A 25825-nucleotide genomic window follows, 5' to 3' on the forward strand; every position below is an offset into this window, starting at 1 on the left:
CAACACAGTGCCTGCCTAGCCAAAAGCACATTGCAGAACTAAGCACCTGGAAATGGACCTCTGTCATTAGTGTACGCAAGCAAAGTAACCTGACATTTAAAGGCTGTGGTAGTTACTGGTTAAAACTTAAAATAAAGCTGGTGTGACATTCCTTCTATTTGATTTACTTGTAGAAATTTTCACCCCTGATGCATCTCTGCTTACCAGTTCTGTCACTTAATTATCCATATTTATTTTAAATAAATCCATGTTTTGGATAATACGCCATTGTAACAACTGACAGCATCTTATCACAGAAGCAATGTGGTTGTGTTCCTACTATAATTAATAGGAGTGGACCACCCTCAGTTAAACTTGCTACAGCAAGTACAGCAAAAAAATTCTTATACACCCAACTAGAAAGCAACAAAACTCTTATATACCCAACTTAAACCTAAAGTGCATATTAGTATATACTAGAAGTCCCTTGAAAATATGTATCGTCTCCTTCATTATGTTATTTCTCAATGCCTCTTTTATGTTTTTACTTTCTTCTTTTTTTCTCCTTCAATTCACAGTATTTCAGAGGATGGTCTTGTATCTCACTAGCTGAAACTTCTATAGCAGGCTGTGCACCGCGTGTGTTGTGGCTGGAGGGCACCTGGGGGTGCTTGGAGGTGCACAGACTGCTAGGACAGTAGCAGAGGATGGAGTCATATCTACCATGCTCTACCTAAGTGCTTGCTGCAGAAAAGCGTATCTTCAAAACTGCTTCCAGGCTTTTCTGGAGAGAAAGGTTGTAGGAATTTTATAAAGCTGAGCCAGGGAGCAAGCAGCATGTGTTAACTAGGAACTGGTCCTCATGTTTGCTCCCTGGTCCTCTCTAGTAAATGTAGTGTACCCAGTAAGACTTACTACATAACAAGTTCAGTGATAGTTTGAAAACTCTGAAGATTAAAACATTGCTTTCAAACTTGATTCAGCATAATGTCTATGAGTCTGTGCGCATGTGTGTGTACAACCTGGACTGAAGCCAAAAGAAAATAGTAACATCTTGGAACACGCTTATAAAACACCTGGAAATGGAAAAATTTATTCTACCTCTGCTCTTTCCTATATATGGGAGAATATTAGAAAAATCAGTGATCGAACCTACAGGGTGAGTTCAAGGTATAACATCTCAATTCTTTCATTTGGCTAGTTGTGGTTGCATCATAACGGACCAGTGGGGACTTTCAGTTACAAGAAGTGAATCTGTACTTTCCTTTGTGCAGCCTGTTTTGTGGCAATGTTACAGAAATACCTACTAATGTTTTCAGATTGCTATCAGGTCTTCTTTTTTTCATTACACTACCCCTCAAACACTAGTTTATCACAAAAGTGAATTATCTTATCTCCAATTTTGTATAACAGGTAAAGGAAATATCTGAAAATGAACCCTGGGCTGGTATACGCCAGCAGACCAGCAAGTATACATCAGTGCAAGTGGTGCAGTGCAGAGAGCACTGTGGGACTATGCATCCAAGCTTCTTATTTCGTGTGCATGACCAGAATCAGGAGCATTCAGAGCTCTGCAGGTTTGCCGTCTACATTAGAAAAGTTATGAGAGGCACATTTTTTGTGTCTCAAAATGTATTTTGTGTTATGAGAACTTCCTCCCATGCATTTTCTTCCTCCGTCACAATATCACATGAGACATGTATGTAATGAATCAGCTGGCAGGACAAAAACTTTTTCAAAGCTTTTCCAGGTGTGTCCTGACCTCCTTTTCCTCTGGGCATGCTAAGTGGCCCTGATGTGAAACATGGAGAAAGAAACAAAAGAAAAACATTTTTTTAAAAAAATCCTGGGTTTAGACTGCTAGAGAGGTATTTGTACTATGGCAACAAAGGGCACAGCTCTATCTAGCCAACATATGGAAATTAAAACAAAAAATCACCTTGAGACAGCAACACAAATATTACTATTTAACATTAAACATGTAATTTAATTTTCACTTGCTGAGTCCATTTACTGACCTCTTGATTTCTCTTCATCTTCCAATAATCAATGCTTTGAAGTGTTTTTTCTCAAGTAGCTTATTGAGTCAGCTTCCTTAACTTATTGCCTTGTAAAAATTCCAATAATGTTACATTTCATGGTTGCATTTGCAATTAACAAAATACTCTTAACTGCTTTTGCTTCTATTTATTTGGTGATGGTCACGAAAAATATACTAATTTGTATATTTTCCTATATTTCTTTGCTTTGGCTCAATAGGGTATATATAAAGGCATTAAGAATGAAAGGGGAACTTTGAGAAATTCAATCTTGCACAATTTGAGAATTCCAAATTATTTAGGTTCGGGTTTTTTCAGTTTATAACCTTCTAACTACCTAAGAGAAAAAAAGTGTATTGTTAAATTGATTCCTTTTGTTTCAAATAAAATCTGCTTTTCTGCCTTATAATAGCTAGCTAATTAAGTTCTCCCTTTCTCCTGTGACAGCCTGAGGCCTCTTCAACTGAAGATCTCATTTCAGTCCTTACTCCTCTTTCTTGCCCTCCATTAATCAAGGTAAAAATCATTAATGATAGTAGGGGGGAAAAATAGATTTATTTCTTGGATAGAATTTTTTATTACTGTTATTAAATCAAAAATCATCAAAGCACTCTTTCTGTTACGCTGTAAAGACTTTTAAACCTTTCATTGACACAGTCCTGCTTATCAAATTTCTGCTAAATCTTCTAAGGAGAAATATTAATAAAAGTAACCACACTAAAAGGCAGGTGACCTCTTTTGAGAAATACAGGGCACACACACAGGTAAGCAAATCTCAGTCATTACTATATAGCAATTTGAAAGAAAATCCTAACAAGTTTACATTTGCTGCTGTTGTTGTCCAGGTTAGTTACACACAGTAGTTCTTTGACGACTTCTGAATTTCTAGGTGTACTACTGTGTATGCCAAGGAAAAGAAATAATAGATCTTCCCTAAGAAAAGACTCCGTGCTACCAATAAGATGCTATAAATATGAAAAATAGGCAATAAACAAAAAAATCACAGTGACAGTCAATTTCAGACAGATACATTTCAGTGAGGTGGATTTCACTGACTTTTCAGACAAAATGTTTTATATTCACAAGTGGCAACGGTGTCTTTTATTCTGACCATGTAGTTCTAAGAGAAATATTTACTGGCTTTCATCAGAGTACCACAAATGTCTTGAAATAAAGACAGCTGTGCGGAAAAATAGTATCTTGCATTAGACCAACAAGTAGAGCTGGAAATATCAAAGGTCTTCAGAGCATGCAAAACATTGATCAAGATTAAATCTCAGAAACACTGAAATGTAAAAGCTTTTTGCTTGGAAAGGGGATCTCCATGTCAATCAAGGCAAATCCTGTTTGTTCAGAAACAGGCAGAAGATTAAACAGCAACTGTGCGATTTTTGCGACTGGCTATATCCATTAGCAAAAAAAATATGGCATTTACTTTTGACAGCTCAATTAAAGCAATGAAGCAAACAACTATTGCATTAAGAAAAGAATAAAGGAAGCACCAAAAATGTTAAAGTAACATATAGATCAAGTCTTTAATTCTTGTTGCTTGCTTCCAGGAAGATATCATAAAATTATTAGAGATGTAGGAAAGGCAATTTCTAAATATCATTACAGCTCAATTATGAAAGAACAAAGCTGAGATTGGAATGGCATTAGGTCACTGCAGAGAAGATAAACACATTCCCACATCAGACCTCTTCTTTGCAGAGCACTCTTTAGAGGATTTGTCTCAAACTGACTCAAGAAGAGGTTACGGAGCAATTTAACAAAATCAGTGGTAACAAATTGCCTGGGCTAAACTGATCTTACCTGGAAGTCTGAAGGCAACTAAAGGATGAAGCACTTGGATTGCTGATGCAGGTGGTTTATCTCTTGCTTAGAGCTGTTTCAGTACCTACATCTTGAAGGGTGGTCTGTGTACCCTTGTACATGGCAAAAGCAGCTTCCAGTCCTCATCTAAAGAATTACAATCCCACAAGCCTGACATCTGTGCTGGGAAAATATAGAGAAAATATAGTGAAAAGCAAGATTAATAAATACCTGAAAAATATGATCCCCTGTATATGAAGAGTCAACATGATTTTTTGGTAGATTTTTGTGTGTGTGTATGGTATTTGGAGTTTGTTTTTTGGTTGGGTTTTTTTGTTTGTTTTGTTTTGTTTTTTCTGTAAGATATCCTGTAAGTGTATTGGGTATATTTGAAATTCAGATTCAAGAAGCATGTGGGGAAGAGTGAGTTTAGTTGAGACAGGTTTGTAAAAAAGTTCTGGGCAGAGAGGTTTATACTGGACATTAGGAAGCATTTCTTTACAGAGAGGGTGGTCAAACACAGTAACCAGCTTCCTAGAGAGGTGTTCGATACCCCACGCCTGTTTATGTGTTTAAGAGGCATTTGGAAAATGCTCTTTTGGTCAGCCCTGAAGTGGTCATGCAGTTGAACTAAATGATCACTCTAAGTCCCTTCCAACGATTCAATTCGATTCGATTAGATTTGATTTGATTCGATTCAATTTGATTTGATTCTATTTCTATTCTATTCTATTCTATTCTATTCTATTCTATTCTATTCTATTCTACTGGCCACAACAGCTTTAAGGAAAATGAGTATCCATAGCAGAAAAGGGAGAGCTCTTGCATGGATAAATAGTTGGCTAAAAGATAAGAAACAGAGAGCGAGAGGGAGGGGTCAGGACTTCCAACAGCCTTTCAGTGAAATGTCACAGACCTGTCCTGATGTATCTGCTGGTTAACAGCTCTGTGAAACACCTGAGCAATGGAATGAGTAGTGAAGTAAAAAAAGTTTTATTATGATGCACAGTTATCCAGAATCATAAGGACAATGAAGAATTTGAGATTAACTTTAGAAGACTAAATCACAGGGCAATAAAATGGCTCCAAATTCATTGTGGATAAATGTGAAATGTATAGGAGAAAGAAAACCCAACAAACCTGGCTCCAAAGGCTAATCAATGGGCTCTGAGCTGTCTATTGATTTTTTAGAGTAAGGATTTGGGGGTATGATAATTCCAAGAAAAGGTCTACTCACTGTTTGACAGGGGTCAAAGAGGCAAATCAAATGTTAGTAATTCCCAGGCAGAGAACAGATAACAAAAAAAAAGGGGCATGATGCCATTTTTTGGATCTATTATTTGCCCACATCTTGAAGGGTGCAATTCTGGTCCCCTCAGTCAGTGTAGCAGGAGTGAGAAGCGTTGAAAGGAAAGCAACCCGAAATAGCCTGCTTACACTGATGCTGACACTTGTCTGACTGCTGAGGGAGCCCATTCGACATACCAACCCAGACGAGTAATAACCCAGCAAAACTAAGTGAATGTCATTGAGCCAGGTAGGAGGGAAACGGCAGGAGGCTCATCCTTTCAAAAATCAATGATACTCTATGTTGAATTTAAAGAATAAATTAGACATTCCTTTTTATTTTCATGAAGATATTTCAAACTAATAAAAACATATGAAAGTTTAAAATAGAACTACTTACCTACAATAACCTTTCCTACAAGATAGCTGAGGCTAGGTAGTATCAAATTTTCATATATATTATATCATTCTGTACCTCTACGGCAGTGTAAAAGAGATTGAACAGCAGAGTAAATTATATTGGCACACACATTTAAGGTACTGTTGGTGTAATGTCAATTAATGTAAATTAAATACTGGTTTCTGCTATGGCTAATAAGTGCATTCAGTTACATTAGTCAGTACCAAATTACACTGATGAGGAATATAAACTTTCACATGCCATGGAATAATAAGCCAATCACTAATTAAGGAGGCCTGAAAAAAAAATAGCTTGAACAATTGACTGTTGCCTGTGTTTTGAAGGCTATATATTTCTTCTGATTTCTATTTTTTGTTGCATTTCTTACTGGTTTCTTTTGGAATACTGTACTATGGGCAAGTCCTGTGTAGTAGAATTTGATGAACAATCATCAAGTAGAGTAGTATTTTTCAAATTCTGGAGAAGGTCAGTAACTCATTTATCTACTTTAGGAAGTCTTTCACTGAGTCCTGTCTTGCTCATGTTGACAGATTCTTATCAAGAGTAGGAATTAAGTTTCTTCAAATTATTTTTTCTGACACTTTGCTTTCCCCTTTCCTGTAAAACTTATTAACCCACTTAGAAAGGAAAAATATTAATCACACTTTTTTACTTATGAGTTAAATTTATATGAGTTAAATCTTTGCAGTATTAATTAGTTGTATAAACAAGTAGTTAGGAAAAACACTGTTTGCTGATCAATGTGCTATTTCAAACAATAATAATCTCTGGGTGGTGTAGAGGAACAAATCACAGCAAAATGTATAACAGTAGAAATAATACTTACTTAGGTACTTAGGCATCCAATGAATTGGTACTATACAAGCTAATCAACTAAAATGTATCCATAAATCTTCTTGGTGCTCTAAGCCATTATATTTTTCAAAAGGAAATCCAGAAGTGGCCCTGGAAGGCAAAAATGTCACAGCCTCCCTGGTTTATGTAATTGGAAATTTAGCCTCCTGGGTTTACAAAAAGAAATGCAGTGGGTTTGGACATAATCCAAATGACTCATTGTCACCTGGTTCTGAATGACTGCTCCCCTACACACACACACATATATACAAGGATGCTACTACTACACTATATACTACATATATAGATAGTGCTTGTCTATGGTCAAGGATAGGTAAAATCTCACAGCCTACTGTGATCCATGTATTTTTTTCTAGTTGACAACAGATTGGATCAAACTATGTCATTGATACATATAAATGGATTTCTTTTTTGTTAAGGCAGGTACTGCAAGACAGGCAGGAACAATACCAGTTTCCATCGAGTTTTGTTCTCTGGTGCCTATAGTGTTTGTTTCCAGACCAGGTTTTAAGTCCTCTCTGGATTCCATAGTCAAAGAAAGGTATGTTGTATATTACACTTCACGATAGAGCACTACTGTGCACGCTAGGGTTTTTTTCTCTATTTTTGTACAGAGCTTCTTTGCATGTCGATAGGTGTTAAGGGTATGGGATGGATCTGTAAGCTTTCATAAATCCTGCAGGGGATTCCAGGATTTATGGACATCACAAATCATGCTATTAGATTCTAGCCTAGGTTTAACAATTATCAAGCTAGTGAACCTCATGTTAGTAGAGGAGGAAAAGGACTATACATAACATGTTAGTCCGTTTTAGGACTCTGAGGGTTTTGTCATTAAGCTAAAATACGCAGACCCATACAATGGATGTAGCAGTGACCCAGTCCATGCCTTTTGCCCAGATTCATCTCACTAATTTTAGCTGTCTAAAAATTAGGTGTCTTATCTAAGCTAGCTGTCTAAGCTTCCTTAGTATTCAGCAGAGATAAAGGCACTTGAGGATGATTCATCTGGCTTATTTTACAGAAGTGTTTATTACATACATATGTTGGTTTAGCTTAATAACCGAGCTGCTAGGGTTTAAATAAACAACTTTCTAGTAAACATGGCAGGGGGTCATACAAATTCTCAGTGCTTTTCATGGCCAATTCACAATGTTGAAAGCAATTATGACTGAATCAAGTAGGAGTAATTTTTGAACAAACTATGGAGATTTCATGCATGACTACAGGAGATAAGGGAGCCTAGTTTCCTACAGATCTCTGTCTGACGCACGAATGCTGGCTGCAGTTCTGCTCACATCTGTGGCACGAGTAATGATGTATAGATCTTCTGGGGCAGGAGATTATGATGGCAATCACCCCTGCAGTTAGTTTTTCTGCTTTACCTTGGCTGTTGATTTTTCATTAATTTGTTGGCAGTTTGGAGGTATCTTACTGCTGGCAAAGTGAGGAGAAACTGAACTATATGTTCAGTTCTATACTGAACTGTACGTGGGGCTTTCAACTTCAAGTAAGGCTGATGTTGCATAGCAGCTATCATAATCTTATCCACAAGACCACCAACACTATTCAAATGGAAGAATTTGTACACTGATACCAAAAGCTGTGAATTATATGCAGAGAATGATAGAAAATCAATAAATGAAGGAAAAAAGAGAAAAAACCACCAAAGCATACATCAGAAGCATTAAGGTCAGTACAAAGAAATTTTCAGTGACTAAGAAAAAAATTAATGGACAAGTGGCATCAACCCATCATTAGGTAGGTATTGTGGAGATCTCAATAATAATTCAGAGATTTTTCAGGGAAGTTTATGTTCTGCATTTTAGAAAAAGCAAACAAACGATTCCTGTTGAAGAAGAATGATGAATAAATATGTGTTAACTAAACTGTCACTCGGAACAGGGTGATCAATGAAGATAGAGATTTGTAAACCAGCAGCTCCAGAGGGCTTCGTCCAGCAGCTGGCTAAGCTCCCTGAGCTGGCAGAAAAGTAGCATTGCACCACTAGTCAACAAAATTGAGTAAGATAATATAAAAGGTGATTAGTCCAACAGCCATGGCATTGACCCTGGACAAAGTGATAGAATGACTGTTGCAGGAGTCAGGAAAGATGGCGCTGAAAAGACTAAGGAACAGAAACTTCACATGCTGCCTTTGCCAGCAAAGGAAATATGATAAAAGGACAGTCTCTATGTGCTTTCACAGTTTTCGTCCTTTTTTTTTTTTTTTTCTCTGCTGCTAGTGGAGTCACTTCTTGATGAGATTGTAAATTTGGTTGATAAAGATAATATTTTTCATGCAGCACACTTGTTCCTCTAGGGCATTGGACTTATCATCGCGTGACGTCTTGAGCAATTATCCAGGGTGGTACAGTATAAACATGGCACTGATGAATTTAGAACAGATTAAATGAGAAGTCCCAATAGTAATTATAAATAAGGAATCATTACTGAGTGATTGTATTTCTTGTGATACTCTGCAGAGATCAATTCTTTGGCCTCTGACTCTTGGTGATTTTATCTGTGTGCTGAAAGAAAGTTGAGTATCTGTGATGAAGTTTTCAGTTCAGCTGGAAAATTCAGTGTTGAATTAGAGGGGGCTTGGTTATGAAGGGAACATGTATTCACAATGGCTCTCTGTTTCTGCAAGTGCTGTGGAATGCAGTCTGTCAACAGCTAAAATCAGATAGAGACGTGGGTTGCTTTCTGCAGATCTATAAAGGATGGCTTAAAATTAGATTTCTGGTATGGTTGAGACGAAACTGTAGGTATTGTGCTTGAAGCTCTGAAGCTCATTTCAATTCTTTTTCCATCTCTAAGCACTGTAAATCTAGCTACAAAGAATAATGAATTGTTTTCTGCTTGGTTAATGATTTGAAATGGCTCACTGCAGGCTGCTGAGTGCTAGAGCTAGCGTGACAAGGGCAGAGTGAAAGCATGGCAGGGGAAAGCGTTGCTGGGGAGGGCAGGACCGTGGTGACCAAAACTGATAGCAGCTCCTGTGAAATTGTCTCATCTCAGAAATTTCCTCAGAATCATACCTATATAACCTCATAATTCTACTTTATTTACTTATGAGAACAAATGCATGCGATTATGCATGCAGAACTAACCTAGCTTTCACTTGAAAGCAAAGTGGAGAGCATGGATTTAGTCTGGAGTGCAAGTGCAAATACGGCAGTGTCCTCCAGCATGGTCTATGAGGATATTTGCAAGGTTTCATGAGGTGTCTTCAGTGCCTAGAAACTTCTGCAGCATCACTGTGTTTGCTCCCCCATTTGCAGCTGTGTAGCTCTGCTGGCTGGCATTGACGAAGGGCAGAGACTTGTCACTTTGAGTCACAGGCACACAGGGTCACAACCTGCTTAAGCGACATCTTCAGGAGCCCTGCTTTTCCTCTTGTACCAGGGACATTGATCCCTACAGCTGAACATCGGAGCTACTCCCTGAGAAAAGAGACTGTGTGAAAGGTAGTTCTAGGTCATTCTGTCCCCCATCGATAAGGTAATATGACCTGTTAGTTACAGCTACATGGCATGCTTTCTTTTGCAGAAAAGCCATTTTTAGAGATTCCTAATTTTTCTGTTGCACCTGCCCCTATACTGTCTTTTGCTGTCCCTCATTTGCACCAATTCAACTGGTTTTTGTACTAAAGACTGGTGGAAAACCAGGTGAAAATAACAGCTTGCCTTTTAAGGACTGATTATTTTAATAGACATCATCACAATGACAGTGTTCCACAAAAGGTTGTAGCAGCATATCCGACAGGGAAAGGGCTTCTGCAGGAGTTGGGAAAGATGGGGTGAGATGACTGAGGAGTAAAAACTTCACAAGCTGACTTTGCCAGCAAAGGAAACATTATAAAAAGACGGTCTCTATGTGCTTTCACAGTTTTAAAGATATTTTGCTCATTATTTTCCTGACATCTCTGCTTAGTAATAGTATAATGGGTTTTGTGTGTTAAAATTAGTATTTTAGCTGTTATAACTGATCTGCATCCTTATCATACCCTTCTGCTTTCAAGCAGAAACATTACCCACTTCAACACAGGATTACCCTACTCTGCTGGATAAATCACTTGCAAGGTACTTTCAATATAAAATTAATTTCAGACTAGATCAGTACAGAATAAATCCTTTATGTGACTTTCAGTCTAAGCATACACAGCTAATATAGCTCACAGAGACATTTCAAATTAAGTTCCCTCACCGTGATATTTTAATTATACCAATTAGTGAAGTAAAACTTTAATGTGTCAGGATGTCAACATTTCTAAGTGATAAATAAGTAATTTTACCATGATCTAACTGACAAATATTTCTCTGTGTTGAAAAGAGTATTTGAAAATGTATCCAGTGTTATGTGATTTCTCAGGAAATTTTCCTGAGTGTCTATAAAGTGGCAAAATATTTACACCTTCTGAATAAGAAAGACTGAAAATAAATGGTATGTATCTTCCTCAAAGACAAATAATAACAAAGTTGAACCTATTTCAGCAACTAATAGAAAATTATAATTTCCTTTTTTGATTATTTCCACTCCTTTGGACTTGCCTTAGTAACTCCATAGTGACTGGGGAGGTAAGGGAGAATTGTTAGGATCAATATTTAGTATGTGCAAACAGTAAAAAGTTTCAATAGCACAGCAATGGCTTACTTCAGAGCAATTTTCAGTACCTAAGTTTTCTTTGCTTCCTTTTATATTTATTTATTTATTAATTCACAAAGAAACAACCATATGGTTATTCCATCATCTAGATTTTAAAACAATATTAGAAAGATCATGCTTACAGACTCTTAAAGGTACTTTAAACCTCCTGGATAGGTAACAGCAACTACAAACACATTTTTTTAACTAATGCATACAGAGAAATGACAACTTTCATTTTTGTATTATTTTTGTCATACTTTTACTGAATTACAGGCATGCAGGTGGAAACCTGAGTTTAGGAATCTTGTATTTAAAGGGTGATTCTCATGGGTTTGAACATTTCCATATATTGTTTACTTTTGTTTATTTTGCTTTCATTTTGTATTTCAGCTGTGCCAAATGAAAATCTTTCTTTACTCAGAACTGGTCCTAAAGGAAGTAGGAAAGTCCTTTTAAAGGTAGGAAATATTAACCAGAAGGCTCATATGCTAAAGTCCTGCATTGTGCAACCACATCTCAGCCACAGAGATGGGCTGGCCCAAGCTTCCAGCTTGCTCCTTTTGAAAGAGGTGATTCTGTCCATCCCTCCCTAAAAGGTGCCTGATGGGAGCAGTTCCAGCTTGCCATCCTGGTTTACTTTCTGGCTTACTTGAACTAAGCACAAAAGTTCTTGCTTCTGTTTTATGTTTGACATGTAGACAGAGCAAGACAGTAAGTGTTCAGCCGTGCTTTACAATGCTTTTTTATCTGGTGTGAATAACCCTCTGACTCTTAATGAGATAATTTGAAAGAAAGTAATAAGACAATGGAGAGATGCTTATTGTCAGAGGACTGTTAACAGAAGTCTGTGACTGTAAATTTGTACCAGATAGAGTCTATAATTTCTGATATTAAAAATGAAAGCAAAGAACTGAAAGCAAGAACATGACAGTTACCCAAGCAGTAAACAGGCCCCACTGGGATTACAATTGCCTAGTACAGCCAGCTTGCTCTTTTGCAGTGTCAAGAAGGGAACTAAAACTTTAGAACTTGATTTCAAATAACACTACTTTGTGATGACTAATATGTCACTATAATAGAAGTAATTAAATGGTATTTCCAAGCCCAAGCATGTATAAATTACTTTATTATTAATTTAAAAAATTAGTGAGAAATCTCATTATTTTTTATAGAAAGCATTAATCAGCATTATTACGGACAAATTCCTCAAAGTGTGAATCTATGATTTATTTTTTTTTTTCTCACCGGAACAGTAGAATTTCTCAATGGTAAGCTGGTATTGGTTTATTCCGTATTAACTTAACTCCTAATGTAACTTCCTGCATCTATGCCTCCTTCTCTCACAATTATGCTTAAGTAAAGAAAGATACAACTAATACAAAGCTGGTTTAATTCAAGAACTAGCTACACATTAGCCCTGAAAGATTAGAGAGAAGAATTGCTGAACCTGATCTTGCATTGCTTGCTTTTTTTATCTGTGTCTGTGCTTGCACAGATTATAGCTAGATCTCCTCAGAACTATTAAAATGGCTGCAAAGATGGCAGGACTCTCCTGACTCTGTATCCAGTGGATTTGAAGAGACATAAATTCAGAGGTAATGTTCCTTGATGCTATTTACTATCTTTGTTTCTTGTCTGGCATGTAATTGCAAGAATGGCTGATTTCCAAATGTTCTACAAATAGCTGTCAGAATGACACTGTAATTCTTTGCAGGTAAATATACAATTACCTACTCTTCCTATAAGCCAACTGTACTGATGCTTATGGATGTTGCTATGCCAGAGATGTCTTTTTTTTTTTTTCCCAACATAATTTCTCAAGTTCTTAAACTCTGCAAATAAAAAATATCAGCAGGGATACACTTACCAAAATGAACATAAAATAAACATACTGCTGTTTTTCCCACCCATCAGTAGTCACGTATCTACTGTACCACTAGTTCCTGTTTCTGGCAATAACAGACCATGCTGGAGAAATCAGCATATATGATACATAACTGAAATATATCATAGCTCTGTGATAACTGCATGCTTATGATGTCTTTGTATCAATCAAGTGGACTTTCAGACTTGGCCCCGAAGCTGCCAGTGTAATAACAGGGTATCTGGTCATTTGAACTTAGCCAAAGACAGCCGGAGCTGTTCTCCGGTTACTTTAATGCCATCGAACTAATAACTGGCTTTGTTTTGAATAAGTGGGTTTCTGCAAAAAGGAAGAATGGCAAATTTGAAACTCACCCCTGGACTTTGCCGCTAACAAGTTATTCAGATTACATGCAGGAGAGTAGCACGTTGTGCCATTGCAGCTCTCCCTGTGCTTTCGCATTTCACATTTTGAATGCTGTTCTCTTAGGAGCTTGACACATGAAGAAAAAACCCATAGGAGGAATCAAAATAAAAAGGTTAGAGAGCAAATTAAGTAGTCCTAGCCTCTAAACATCTTAAAATTATAGAGAACTACAGCATGTGGCCAAGAGAAAGGCAAGGGCTGTTACCCCGGCCCGGGGATTAGCTGGCAGGGAAGCAGAAAGGGCTGCTCTCAGGCTGCTTCATTAGTGAGAGCTGGGGCAACACAAGAGAATAATAGCAGCTGCTGATTTTGTTCACATCTATTGGCAGAGATAGGCAAAATGACATGGATGGGGCCAGTTCAGACTTTGACATCAATCATATGGTCCCCCAGAAATCAGAAGAAATATTGGTGAAGTCAGCCAGGAGTCCTGCTGCAACGCTCACCGCTCACATGGCTCATCTCAAACAGTCTCCTGCCCTTAAACTGCAGCATCCTTCCCTGCTTGCCTTCCAATAACACTGTTCACACCTTGTAAGTGTTCATCCAGAAGCAATCACCTGCCATATCCACAAATTACTTTGTCAGGGATAGCCTTTTCCCAGTTCTTTTTGATCTCTTTTAAGACAGCATCCAGAGAGGCCCCTTTCCCAAATCTTTTGTATCTGCTTTAAGACAGCATCCGGAGGGGTTCAATGGGTCTAAGCACAGACATGCACAGGGCTTTCAGCTGCTGGTCCACTCGTTCACAGAAAGTACATGGTGACCCTCTCTGTAAGACTACCTGTTCGTCAGCTGGAGCGAGTGGGAATGAACAACACACTTGTGAGGGACAGACTGGAGGAGAATTTGCTGGCATTACAGCAGCAGTAACACGGTTTGCCCTCCAAAGATCTGTCAAATTATGTTCTTATGAAAGACATTTGTCCCGACGTGTGGCACAGCCACTGCAGCTGAATGATTGGCCCATGGGACTGATTTGTTCTTTGTTTTCAGCTTGGTTGTATGTTTCCTCCATATATTATTGTGATATTCCTGAGCACAGATTCTTCTAACAACTGCCTTCTATTTCCAGTTTCTGCAGTCTCCTGCCACATTTTCCAGGATAATTTGCACTGCAAAATCAGAACCACATGAGACCTGAATTTCAATTCACAGTCTGTTAAGTACTCCTAGATTATTTTAGAGTAAACCTAAGGTGATTTCACTGATGAAATGGAAAGGTGGAAGGAATTTGAGGGGTGGAAGAGATGAAAAGGCAATTTCACATGGCAAGAAGAAAAAGAATGAAATGTGATGCAGCAAACTGCTAGGGGGAATAGCAAAACTCTAAAAGTGAAGTGTTTGAACTAAACACCAGACTTTGAGTCTCATTTTACATAGTTTAAATGCTAACTGCAATTGCAAAACATCATATAGTAACCCTTTTACTAAACAAAACCAGAACTGGAGGTAGCAGGCTTGTTCCCTTCCAGCCAATCTAAGGGCATGGTACCACCAAAGAGGGGGAAGGAGATGCTGGTGCCCCCACCCACACTTCAGTCCTGCATTCCCACATTTATTCTTCTATTAGTTAAAAGACTTGATGTAGCTGTGCAATGACTGGAAGCAAACTTTATAGACAAAAAAAGGATTTGTGTTCAGTCAGATTAATAAACTGGTCAAACTCATGAGACTATGGCATCATACAGGAATTCAGAGTCATGGTCAGGGGAAGTGTGAGATCTTTGGCAGTAACATGGTTTTAGACCAGCTTGGATTGGCTGAAAGACATGTCTTTCATGTTCATACCCAGAATGTGATACACTGAGGGCACAGAAAGAAACTTAAATTTCACAATGAAGGTGATTTGAAAATGGTAACAAGTATTACGATATCGATTTCCAAAGCAAATAAGTGATCTGCTGCTGGGCAAAGTCTCTGCTGGGTCACTGACCGTTAGCACATCCTTCTGAACTGCAGTCTGGGAGAGTTGCTTTGGTCACCAAGCCTCTGAGGATGAGCCTCCCAGCCCAGCACCTCCCTTGGTACTTCAGAACAAATGAAACTGGTTGGGAGTCAAAACTGGCTTTTTTGCTGGGGCAGGCAACCATCAAATCTGTTGTTTCTGTGGGATGACAGGAATAGATAGCAGTGTGAGACTGAAGCCCTGGCATATAAATTAACTGAATCTATTCGCTTATTCAAAACTTTGTGCAAATAGCTGTTCCTTATTTCTCTCTGTGACTGTCTTAAAAGTAAATACATCTGGGTCCTTGGATAATAGATGAATGAGGGCAAATTTCTTATCTCCTCTGTGTATTTTAAAAACTAGTAACATGAATACTAAATTCAGCAATTATGTATAGGAATCTCATTGTTCTTTTTATATTTACCATGGAATTTGAATAGCAAAAGCATCTTCAGCAGTGTGGCAGGGTAACAATCCCTGTTCCCAGACGAGTGTCTCCAAATTTATGAAAAATAAATGACAAGCTTGAACAAGAAAGACTGAACATGGAGAAAGCCCCTACACAATGGCTTTATTTTTATTAAAACAAATGCTTTGTGACAATTAACTCCCTCTGACTTATGCATCTCATTGATGAATTTTATGAATAGTTTTTATTTCATTCTTGTTGGCCATTATTATGAGTTTTGGGTGTGTTTTGAGTTTGGATATGCTCTGATTCTGGTTTTCTGTTTCATTTCTGTTTCATTTAGGGAGAGACTGAAGTCTCTATGGATTAGTTCTCCTCCCTGTTCCTTTTGTGGGTTTGTTATTCAATTCTGAGCTACCTTTTAGAGCTTTTTACCCTTTTAAATATTTTTTATTTGTACAAAAATATTTTCCTAGGGCTATGTCATGGTTTAACCCTGGCTGGTAGTTAAGTACCACACAACGCTCGCTCGCTCCCCCCACACCCAGAAGGATGGGGAGGAGAGTTGGAAAGGAATGTAAAACTGGAGGGTTGCAATAAGAACAATTTAATAGTTGAAACAGAATAAAAATGAAAGAATAATAACAACAATGACAATAACAGTTATAATGAAAAGGGAAAGAACAACATCCAGAGGGAAAGGCAGAAAGGAACACACGGTGCACAGTGCAACCACCCACCACCCACCAGCCGATGCCCAGCCTGTGCCCCAGCAACCACCCGCCCGCCCCGGCCAGCCCCCCAGGTATATATACCCGGCATGCCGTCCCATGGTATGGAATAGCCCCTTGGCTAGTTCGGGTCGGCTGGCCCAGCTGTGTCCCCTCCCCATTCCTTGTGCCCCTCCAGCCTTTTCGCTAACAAGGCCTGAGGAACTGGAAAGTCTCACACCAAAGCCAAAACACAGCACCACACTGGCTCCTGAGAAGGTAATTAACTCCATCACAGCTGAAAACAGGACAGGCTAGTAGCATCTCATGTTAATTTTTATTGAGTTTTGGGCTCCTTTTTGCAGTAACTATACACAGGCTTGGCATTTGAATCCCAAGAGGAGAAACTGTCCAGGAAATCCCAGGCAAGGAGGAGCATTGTGCTGATACATGTAGGAGAGAAAAGGGAGGGACAAAAGGAGGAGTGCTGCACTCTGTGCTTTTCATATTGGATGGTATTTCTGTTGAAAGGTAGTGAGTGTATCATAGAGGGAAGGAGGTAGAGAGTTAAGATAGTGTGGGGAAGTCCAGGTAGATAGATGTGAATGTTTGAAGGGAACGGTCACCCTTACCTAAGGCGAGAGCTTACAACCTTGCACAAAACAGGAGCATAGAAGAAGAAAAGGACAAGAAAATTTAAAATGTTAATTTAGGCAGCAAGGAGTTTTTATGGTTCTCTATACTGCAGCATCTTTCTAAATAGTGGAAATCACTAGCAGAAAAGAAGGGGTACCTGGAGAGGAGCAGCAACCTACACGTGAACTAGCAGAGACAGCTGGGCAACTTTCATTGCTTAAAACTATTTTGTAGGAGTAGATGGTGGTAGTTTACTCTTCTATGTCAGATGAAGGTCTTCAGGAGGTTGATCCCATTGCTTAGTGCCTGACTTCAGACATCTAAATCAGCATTTTCAAACTTAATTTTAGAAGTTCATAGAAAGCATTAGAATGTCAGATGCACTGAGAAAGAGGAGGGATTTTCAGAAGAGTTTGTTACCACCACCACTAGTTATTTTTTAAGTTTTGAATGGAAAGAATCACGCCTTTAGGTATTTCTTTTTTGACTTCCCCAAAAACAAGACCTCCCTTCTGTCAGTTTGTCTTAGGTTTATCACCCTGCAACTCCATTCTGTGCATGTTATTACCGTGTTTGAATTTGTGTAAAATATCCTGAGGAGGAATAAAGTGTCCAGAGGCCTGGGCTTTAGAATAGTCTGAGGAGACAATCTTAATCCCAATCTCAGCAGCAGCTGCATTTGGGTTGCCCATCATTCACAAAACTGGGAAGGAAAACCTGGCTTCTGTCTCCATCGTTGTCAGCTTGTTTCTGCTGGAGGACTCAAGGGTTTGAAATTATGAACAAAATTCAAGGAAGTGAGCTGGAAATGGCTGAAGACTCTGTAACTGCTTATAAATATGATACCTAGTACCTCTGGCATTTATATGAGATGTGAGTTTCTTGGTTTAGATACCTACCAGAAGCACCTTTGTAAAATGGACTCATCTGTGTTTTGATCTATCCCTGGATTAACTGTCATTTTAGGAAAGATACTCGAACTGGAATTTTATGGCTCACCTTCATAATTTACTGCCTGAGAGAGATCCAAGTTTGATGTCTGCAACAATTTAGTCACCCCTTTCCTTCATTTCCTTCAAAAATCAAAACCAGCAAGCAACTGGGGCTGATGTTGCTAAGCCCGTAGCCCCTGTGTTTCTTGCCACACTCAGCAAGAAGAGTCTGGGAGAATCAGCAGCCGCTGCCGTCACGAGAACTAGGTCAGGTTTGCTGGAGTGTTGCAGTGTGTTGAAAACAGCAGCGAACTGTGAAGGCATTTTGAGACTTCAGCCCCGTGTCAGCTGTACCCAGCTAGCAGGAATGCTCTTACCAGCATTAGACATCATGAGGCACCTGGCTACATGTGAAATTATTACACAAGAGAAACCTTTTTTTCTAAAGAGCGGCAAGCATCAAAGGCCAAGGTTAGGCCACCAAGGATGTTTCCCTGTGCTGCTGCTGCCGCTGCCACCACCACCTTCATATCTTTGCACTGGCAGCGGCAGCAGCAGCACTGTTGCCCTGCTAGTCCCGTACCGCATCCTTCCTGGGGAATAATTAACACTAACAGATCACTGGCAATTTGAAGAGCTCGGCTGAGTGAATGGTAACCAGCTGCTGCCGTTGTGGAGCCTGCTGCTATCACCATGACAAACGATCATGTGCTTCTGCATATGTACACTAGAGCTATAGTTCCTTTTTCTTTCTCTTTGCACCAGCACACGCATTTGCAGCTAGTAAAGCACAAGACCATGTTTGAAAATCGTGTTCCCGCACTGGCTGCTGCCGCATTGATGATGTGATCCCAGAGTAATCAGTGATCTGCACATTACTATTGCCTAAAAAATGCTCGACACACTGCATGCTGAGGGGTAAAATGATGGTCTTCCTTCCGTAACATATTATACTGACTTTAGGCTGCTTAAGGGCTCTAAATTCCTGCTGAGGCTGACATCTATAAGGGAGTTTTCAAAGCTCTCAGGCATTGCAGTATGTCACACATGCCTGTCTCTCTTGGATAGCCAGCTGGACTTGCTTCTGCTATTACAGTGCTCCCTCCTACCGTGGTTACCTCTACTGTCAAATTCAATCATTAGTACCATCTAAGGGTGGTCCTTTGTCCCTATACTCACCTGCAGCTTGACTAAAATATTTGTTATCAAGCACGCACTAATAAAGGGAATTTTCCACATCATGGGGAATATAAAAATTTATGATGTGTTGCTTTGCTTATGCCTAAAGTCTTAATATCATCAGTAATATGCAGAACAAGAATACTGATTTGTGGTATAGCAGGCACACTAAATATGGTTACCTCTCCTCCTATTTTACATTTTGGTGCTTTTTCTTTCAATAACTACAACTAATTCATTGAATCCTACTGCTTGTTTTAGCAATGAAAATGTTGAAAATAAGATTATTCAGCTTTTCCTTTGTATTCCTGGAGCTTTTTACTCCTGTATGACAGGAAGTAACCACTGACGGTTCCAGTTATATGGATACTTCATAGCAGCACCTGCTACAGAAAACGAGTGTAAACTAAAATGCCACATTTTGTTGCCATACCAGCTGATCAAGTGAATGCAGGCTGTTCATCAGATCGCTGGAGAATGACAGAGGTAAAGCTGATCAACCACCAGTAAGGATACTGAATATAGCCTATCATGCTGCTCAAGGGCTATAAAATATCTGTAAATTCTCCCTGTTATCAGTTATATACGTTATAATTTATAAACTATCTTCTTCAGTGTCTGTAAAATAAATTCAAAGTTAATTTCCTGGAATCGGGAAAAAAACCTGGATGAGGTACTGACTTACCGTGGATCTTCAGCGTTCAACTCTATAAAGCTAAACTGTGTCCAAAATGCTCTCTGACTTTGCATTCATGTCCATGGTGCTATCCAGTCCCACAGATCAGCATTTAGACACCTCAGAAATTACTTCTTGTGGTAGCAAAGATCCAGTTATGTGTCAACAACAGAGTGCTACAGCTACAATATTTTGTTTCCCCTCCTCTCATGGCTTACAAGCTAAAAGAAAGCAATGAGAAGGACCCAAAATTCAGAATCACTTTGGAGAATACTCTTCTATTCATGTATTGCTATTACACTCTCACTGCTGTGGCTTGTTGCATCTGCAATAAATACCTTGTCACATCCTGACGTGCTGCATCATATCTGAAGTGACCATCTGTGCAATGCGATTGATTTAACAACACACCAGAAGACATTAAGGGCTTGCACTGGAGTTGTTTTTACATAGCGGGTGTGTTTATTTGAACTTGTTGTCATCTTGATTGTTTCCTCCCCTCTCCAAATGATCTTCAATTTGCATTCATTTCTGGCAAGGCAGGTGTTCCATTTCCCTTCCTTACACAACTCCAACATTTAAAGCAATGCCCATAGGGAGACCTGGCACTCCTAGGTGGCAGCATTCTTGTCTTACCTTTCCAATGATGAAATTTCTTAATTCCATCTTTCCTTAACAGTATTAAACCTGCAATCATTTATTCAATTATCCCTACTTACCTATGGCATTTGAACAGCAGTAATGCAGCCATGGCATGCTTGTCATTTGAAATATTAGATACTAACACTCTTTAATATCGATATATTGATTTATCTATCTTCTGCATAGCAATTCTGAGGTCACATAATGGATTTAAAAGTACCTATTTTATGTTTCAACATAAACAACTGATGTCTATGTGGAATGGCAAATTGTGATGATCCATTTCAGAAGATTGCTGATGACTCATTAATAAATTGACTTTCTAATATATATTTATTTCTCAAAAATCTTCTGCATTTTAATATCATCCTGATGTTTTCTGGTGTCATAGACACTCATTTTAAAAAAATGTAACTGTACTATCCAGAGACAAATAGCCTGGTAGCTAAAAATATAGATTGAAATCGCCTAGGACGTGTTTGTTTAGCATCTTTGGATAGATCACTTGGACCTCAGAAAAAAATGGCTAAAACATACTGAAAATCATTACTGCATAGCAGGTAATCAAGGCATGTAGAACGCTTAGGAATAATAGATATGTGCAGTTTTGCAGTGTTCCCTCCTGTTTAAAGAAAGCAACAAAAGGGAGAGGGGAGACTTCCAGAAGAAAAAAGGGAGGTTAACAGAAGTAAACATATTGCATGTGTTTATAACCATTTATTTTTCACTGAAAATCCACGACTAAACACTGAACTCAAGCAAGCTGCCCTTTTTCCCAACACAGCATTTCTGCTTTAAGCCTGCAATAAGAAGGTGGCAACTATTTGCAGGTTTGTTATAAACCAAGGAGCAGAGAGGCATGACTGGGTACAACTTAGCAGTGCTTAGGCTTTTTACGCTGCCTAATGGATGATAATGGCCTGTGAAGTGCAGTAAGAGCACTCTAAAAGGTTTGTCTCACACAGGTGATACTGAGATGTGCTCTGGGCTCAGAAGTCATGCTGTAAAAATACAAGCTAACAGGCCGTTCAGGAGTGTAAGATGTTTGATCAACCCAGATACAAGTAGTATTTTTTTGTATGCTTTGCCTATTTCTTCTTCATATGCTTTATTTAATAATCTGTTACCATATCTACAAAGAACACGGTATTTTATTTCATCTCCAAGGATTATGTGGACCCTCCAGCGCTCCTGAAATCCTCCAAGTGTATCTTGCCAATAGAGTTGCGGGCAGTGAATAGAATCGGAGTAAAATCTTCAGTGTTTGATGCTACTCCCATTGACAAAAGGTATATCTCATTGCAATGGTAATGACAAGCGATGCCACAAGGGAAATGATTTACAGGCTTTGCTGTGTTATCTCACAGAGTAGGTTTTGGAGCAGAACAACGTGCATAGCTGTTGTTTGATACGAACATGGTATCTGCTTTCCTCTTCTAGCGATGGAGAAGCCAGACTCCCATGCAGCTGCAGTGTGGCTCCGCCTCCGACAAAACTCACTAACCACCCTGGGAAAGAGATGTTAACATAAAAAAAATAAGTGAGAAGGGCCCCTCACACTGCTCCTGCTTCACCCTGCTCCTTATCAGCACGATACACACTCCATTAGCACCAGGGCTACTAATTAATGTGTTGGCAAAATTGCTTTAACATACTGCCCCTTTTTTAATGCAAACCCCAGCCCATGCATGGCAGAATTTTACACCTTTATTGTAGCTGGATTACTGTGGTGACAGTGACAATACACCTCAAAGAATAAGATCCTAAATAGCTCTGTGTTGTACCCCCCAGACAGGTCTTGCCTGAAGAGGTGTCACCCTGCTGCTCCCACAGCCCCAGTGGTCTCAGCCTGGTCAGGGCTGGTGGGTGTTGGAGAGGGAGTTCGCAGGGAAGGTGCTGGGAAATTTCTGAAGTATGAGCTTGTATTGGTTTGTGTGGCAAGATTTTGGTAGTGGGAGGGCTACAGGGTGGCTTCTGAGAGAAGATGCCAGAAGCTTCCCCTATATCTGATGGAGCCAATGCTGGCCGGCCCCAAGACCTACCCGCTGCTGGCCAAGGCTGAGCCCATCAGTGACAGTGGTAGCACCTCTGGGGTAACATATTTAAGGGGAAATAAACCCTGTATGATGGCAACTGCAGCCTGAAACAGGAGCAAGAGTATGTGAGTCTGCAGATTTAGACACCTAGGTTGGTGAAGAAGAAGGGGGAGGAGATGCTCCAGGTGCCAGAGCAGAGATTCCCCTGCAGCCCCAGGTGAAGACCCTGGTGAGGCAGGCTGTGCCCCTGCAGCCCGTGGGGGTTAGTGGTGGAGCAGATATCACTGCAGCCTGTGGAGGTGAATGGGGGAGCAGATATCACCTGCAGCCCATGGAGGACCCCACACGGGAGCAGGGGGATGCCCAAAAGAAGCTGTGACCCCTGGGAAGCCCAAGCTGGAACAGGCTCCTGGAAGGAGCTATGGACCCCATGGAGAGAGGAGCCCAGGCTGGAGCAGGTTTGCTGGCAGGACCTGTAACCCCACGGGGAACCCACCCTGGAGCAGTCTGTTCCTGAAGAGCTGCACCCTGTGGGAGGGACCCACGCTGGAGCAGTTTGTGAAGAACTGCAGCCCATGGGAAGGACTCACGTTGGAGAAGTTCATGGAGGACTGTGTCCCATGGGAGGGACCCCACGCTGGAGCAGGGGAAGAGTGTGAGGAGCCTCCCTCTCAGGAGGGGGTGGCAAAGACAATGTGTGATGAACTGACCATAACACACATTCCCGGTACCCCGTGCTGCTGGACAGGGGAGGAGGTAGAGAAATTGAGAGTGAAATTAAGCCCAGGAAGAAGAGAGGAGTGGGGGGAAGGTGTTTTTAAGATTTGGGGTTTTTTCTCATTATCCTACTCTGATTTGATTGGTAATAAATTAAATTAATTTTCCCCAAGTCGAGTCTGTTCTGCCTGTGACGGTAGCAGCTGAGTGATCTCTCCCTGTCCTAATCTCGACCCAGGAGCCTTTCATTGCATTTTCTCTCCCTGGTCCAGCTGAGGAGGGGAGTGACAGAGCAGCTTTGCTGGGCACCTGGCATCCAGCCAGGGTCAACCCACCACAGAGCTGATTGCCAGGGAAGCTGTGGAAGGATGCTCCTTCTGGCCACAAGTTATGCCGGCTGTTTGATCGGCCAGTCCTTAATTAGGTTCATCTTTCAAAGCAGTCACATAAAACTGGGCAAAATCATTTCAGGCATGACTGTACGGTAGGAATAGCAAGATACATTCCTTTTTACAACATTGCAGCTATCGGCTTGTTAGAACATTATGGTGATAACATTATTCTAACAGTTTGTTACCATGATTAGAGCGTATCTGGCCTTGTGGGAAATGGATCAAATGAACAATAGCTACCTGCTCTTAGCAAAAGAGCCATTCCTTTATCAGAATATAAACCTCAAATTTGCAGTTTTCAATTGATAACCCATCCAATTCACTTATCTATGTGCAAAGTATCCCATTTTACCCAATGAAACACAGAACATACTTTTTTCTATTGAGAAAAATTGCACTTAGATCTTCCTTATAATGTCAGGGTCACGGTGTTATCAAATATTAACTCTGAAAGCACCTTAAATGTCTATAAGGACCCTTGGTGTTGAAACAGGTTCTTTACCTGGTTTTCATGCACTTCAAACCTAACATGAATACCCAGCAGTGTGATGCTGTTATGGCATTAACAGGAATTATATAACCTTTCTTTTTCTATATATCATCTATATACATAATATTTTGATAAAGGCTTACCTCATTCTTATGTCCAAGATTCCAGATACTCATATCTGTTATTAAAAACCAATAAGCTAATCCTCTCAGATCCTAAAATCTTTTTCTATATTCATTGTGACAAAAGGCTTTGAGAATTACAACAAATACCATAGTACCGCCACCTGTATTATTTTAGCTTCCATGTTGTCTACACTTTAATAGCTGGTATGCGACAGCTTTAGAAAGTAGAAAAGCCAGAGCCGCTTTCCCAGTGACAGATTAATGAAGTTTCTGGCTGTCACATAAATCCATCCCCGTGCCTATCTTGATGCACCAATATAATCAGGTTCTGCTCCACATGCAGGCTGAAGTAGTGTTAGTCAACATGCTGCTGGCTGTTATGACATGACTAAACATTATTCAGGATGGAGGACAAATAGTTGTAACAGCAGGCAGTCAGCATCCACTTGCATAAATTCTAATTAAAACTACATATTAACCCTCATGTATTTTATACAGTGAACTTTTCTATTAAAATAAATGCTAGGAGGAATATGTGTGTGTGTGTGTGTGTATACATATACACTTTCCATGAACTAGAAAAAGCAGATGGGGAGGGGCTATAAATACTGCCATAGGCTAAAGACATCCCACTTCGTGCTGTAAGTGAAACAGGGAAAACTGGAGACTTTCCTTGTGATGGGAAGACCCATCTGTCTTGGCACAATTTATGTTTCTTAAACAGCAGTTCAGTGGCAAGATGCAGTGTCTGGTTTTCCAAATGGACAGCATAAACTAAAAAATGGAGTAGATATAGCAGCTGCAAGCAGCTGTTCTGGTGTGTCCTCAGAAGAAAAGGTGGTTTCCCATCAGACTCTTGCCATCTTCTGAGTCCACAGAGATGAGCAACCACAGGAGTGAGCTTCAGAGCTTTTTCAGGTGGACCATGATGTGTATAGACACACCACCCCCTGTACAGACATAAGCAGAAACATTCAATTTTACTGAAATGGAAGATCAAATTCACATAGGTATGGCACTGGAAAATTTGCAGCTCCATGTTCTAATAATGTTAACCAGAGAATGCCTAGTCTACACACTGGGCCGGGCAGTAACAGAACAGAGAAGTCAAGGTCAGATTAAACTGAATAAACAGTACCAGAAGACTGAGCTCTCCAAACTACAGCAAGAGTCTGGAAGAACTCCTGGAGAAGTAAAGAATGACCTACTGAGCGAGACTGAGAAACACAGCAGGTGCCTATCTGAATGGGGTGTGCATTATTGTTCCTTTTCTGCACTGAAAGCTTGCTGTGGAGCTCCCACAAAATTTTGAGACCCATAAAACCAGATATTTGCAAATGGGGAAGTGTTATTAGAGAGCTCTGGGATGAACATTAGAAAATGAGAAAAATCCAGATCTTATTTTGTACACAAGGGGGAAACATTTTGAACCCTTTCTCTTGGAAAGTTGCTTACAAGACTACCTGTCCATGACCAAAGATTCACATTTGCCCTATTCCCTGAAAAATTTTCATATAGTGCCAGGAATTATAAAGAGAACAATAACTTCACTACTGCTAACAACTGGATATCCATGTAAATAAACATCACATGAA

The 25825-nt window shown here is 39.8% G+C and overlaps 1 long non-coding RNA gene across 1 annotated transcript; it reads right to left on the reverse strand.

Moving 5' to 3' along the window:
* Positions 1-21172: 21172 nt before the first annotated feature.
* LOC130146880 (uncharacterized) lies at positions 21173-24676 on the reverse strand. Its single transcript, XR_008821039.1, has 2 exons — positions 24249-24676; positions 21173-21978 (listed from the first exon to the last, which is right to left on the reverse strand). It is a non-coding gene; the product is annotated as an uncharacterized LOC130146880 (long non-coding RNA).
* Between the last annotated feature and the right edge of the window lie 1149 nt (positions 24677-25825).

This window comes from Falco biarmicus, chromosome 3, assembly GCF_023638135.1.
Source record: "Falco biarmicus isolate bFalBia1 chromosome 3, bFalBia1.pri, whole genome shotgun sequence".
NCBI classification, from domain to species: domain Eukaryota; kingdom Metazoa; phylum Chordata; class Aves; order Falconiformes; family Falconidae; genus Falco; species Falco biarmicus.